This window comes from Otolemur garnettii, unplaced genomic scaffold, assembly GCF_000181295.1.
Source record: "Otolemur garnettii isolate 467f Iridium unplaced genomic scaffold, OtoGar3 scaffold00274, whole genome shotgun sequence".
NCBI classification, from domain to species: domain Eukaryota; kingdom Metazoa; phylum Chordata; class Mammalia; order Primates; family Galagidae; genus Otolemur; species Otolemur garnettii.
In genome coordinates, this window is record NW_003852669.1 from 836,542 (window position 1) to 839,459 (window position 2,918).

At 34.2% G+C, this 2,918-nt stretch overlaps 1 long non-coding RNA gene across 1 annotated transcript in view; it reads left to right on the forward strand.

Annotated features, from left to right (window-relative positions):
• Positions 1-1,813, forward strand: part of LOC111722531 — a 17,055-nt gene extending 15,242 nt beyond the window's left edge. The window contains exon 4 of the long non-coding RNA XR_002771313.1: positions 1,691-1,813. This is a non-coding gene — a long non-coding RNA (uncharacterized LOC111722531). The remainder of the gene's footprint in view (positions 1-1,690) is intronic.
• Positions 1,814-2,918: the final 1,105 nt, after the last annotated feature.

The following is a 2,918-nucleotide window of genomic DNA, read 5'->3' on the forward strand; positions in this document are numbered from 1 at the left end:
AAAAAAAAAAAAAAAAAACAAAAAAAAACTTCATGGAGACAAAGTTGTTCCCAAGATACTATTTATCATTCCCATAGTGATTAATTTATAACGAGGCTCTATAGTTCAGATAGCTAGAGTAGAACGAAGCCTTCAGCTTTGCTAAATGGAAGTAGAAAGGCAAATATTATCTAGAGCGGAACAAAAAAATTTTTAAAGGGTTGATAAATCATTAGAAAGAAAAAGAAAAATACCCAGCCTCATTAGCAATAAACATTGACACATATATGAAATAACTTGCTTTCATATAAATTGGGGGATTGAATAAAATGAAGTATCTAGTGTAATCAAGAGTAACGGGGAAATCACACGGAATTGGAGAATGATTTTGCATCATAAAATGTCTTTTAAAAATATTCACACTCTCAGGCAGTGCCTGTGGCTCAAAGGAGTAGGGCGCCGGCCCCATATGCTGGAGGTGGTGGGTTCAAACCCAGCCCCAGCCAAAAACTGCAAAAAATTAAAAAAAAAAATTCACACTCTCTAGGAATTTTTCCTAAAGAAATTATTAGATGTCTGAATTAAGATTTATGTTTTCATGTCAGAGTTACTTATATTAACAAAATATGAAAAAAAGCCTACATTTTCAGTAAGAAGAATTGGGGAAATAGATACATGTATATGTCAAAAAAATTGGTAAAAATAGTTACATCTACATGTCAAAAAGATAGAAATCAAAATTGACACAAAAATTTCAGAACATTTACATTCTGTAAATAGTAATGATTGCATATTAAGAAAAAAGGATACTGAAGTGCATACAATCAAGTTATTAAATTTATACTTTTATATAAAGCAAGACTGTTTTGCATCCAACTATTGTCATGTCCATTCTTGATGATTTAAAAATATTTCTTTGTTTTTCAGAAAAAATAACTAATATACTAAAGTAATATACTAAAACCCGAAATTAGGTATAAGTTGAGTATCTCTTATCTAAAATGCTTGGGACCAGAAGTGTTTGGCTTTTTAACTTTGGGGGATAGTGTAATGCTTACATATACATAGTAAGATATCTTGGGGTTGAGACCCAAGTCTAAATAGGAAGTTCAGTTGTGTTTCACATATACCTTCTTCTCATAACGTGAAAGTGATTTTAGAGGGTACTTTTCATAATTTTGTACATCAGATAAAGTTTGACTACAACCCGTCACATGAGGTCAAGCGAAGGAATTTTTCACTTGTGGTGTCATGTCAGTGATCAGAACGTTTCAGATTTTGGAGCATTTCGGATTTCGGATTTTGGGCTAGGGATGCTCCACCTGTGGTTTCCTATGGAAGCTGAAAAACTGGTTGCTTGGGCGGCACCTGTGGCTCAAAGGAGTAAAGCGCCAGCTCCATATGCCGGAGGTGGCGGGTTCAAACCCAGCCCTGGCCAAAAGTGCAAAAAAAACAAAAAAAACAAAAAACCCCCAAAACCCCCCAGTTGCTTAGCTTGTAAGTAAAGATTTACTCTGTTAACATGCTAGTGTATGGTCTTCTCTGATGTAATCGTATTGTCCTGACCAGACTGTTTTCCTATGATTTATAGTCACTATGCATAAAAATTGAAGATTTCTTAAATCATTTTAATATACACTCATTTTCATTCTTTCCATTATTATTTCCTCTGTAATATTCTTTTTTTTTTTCTCCTGAACCTACAAAATAGATCTAAATGCTGGAGAAATCCTTCAGATGTTTGGGAAAATGTTTTTTGTCTTTTGTCAAGAATCTGGTTATGACACAATCTTACGCGTCCTGGGATCTAATGTCAGAGAATTTCTGCAGGTAAGCAATGTGAGGTCCCACAGTGAAAAGTTCTGTGTTTGTGGTTCTCAAATACGGGCTCTAGAATAATTCTGTTCAGGCAGCTAACGAGAGGTCTTACTGCTGACATTCACATAAAATCAGAGGAATTGAATGGTCTTGAATACATTTTAGCTTTTTTCTTTCTTTCTTTTTTTTTTTTTAATTTCTGATTGCTGACACTGAATATACAAAGTGTAAATTAATGGTCTCTGAAAAACTCCACAGGATCTGTTGTGATCTATTCACCTGCTTTTGTTTATCGTAATGGTTATAGACAAGTGTTTCTCAACCTTTTTTTATCTCACAGTACACTTGAACCTACGGTTACACTTCTGCGGCACGCTTAAATTATGTGGATCAAAAAATAAAAAGCAGTAAGAAACAAAAGATACTTACTGTGCTGTGAACTTCTTTCAAAAATAATTTAATGATCTTTAAAAATTTTCGTGGCACACTTAAGATCCTCTCACAGAACACCGTGTGCCACCACACTCCAGTTGAAAATTACTGTTATAGATGTCAGTGGTTGTGGTTTTGTGTTTTAGACTTATAATATGGTTTTATTTTCTATTTGTAAAATATTTCTTAGTTTGTAGACTATAATCAAACAGTACATCAGTGCTTGTGAAATTCTACCTGGAGCTTGTTGTGGAGGCAAAAAGTGCCCAGACTTTCAGGTGTTCTGACACCTAGATGTGTTTGAGAACCATTGCTGTGAGTTATATATTAATTAATCTACTATAGAAAGGAAAATAATACACCTTCCAAAGTCAGTTTCAGGTGAAAAAGATAAATAATGTCACTAAAGGCCTTTGTCTTATACTCTTGTTAAAATTTTTTTCTAGTCAATTACACATTAGATGAGAGACTATTTCTGGATTGACTGTGCTATTTTAAGCACTAGCATTTCTGCGACCCTCTTCTTGAAATGTGTTAACATTGAAAATTATGTAGTTGTTTGCAAAGGATATTTCTAAACTGGCTGCTAAAAGCCAGCCAGATCTCGGTGGAAAATGATGTCAGTGCAATACTAGCTGAACTGAAGCCCAGTTTTGAGGGAATGTAAACTACTTTCAATCCAGCTGCAT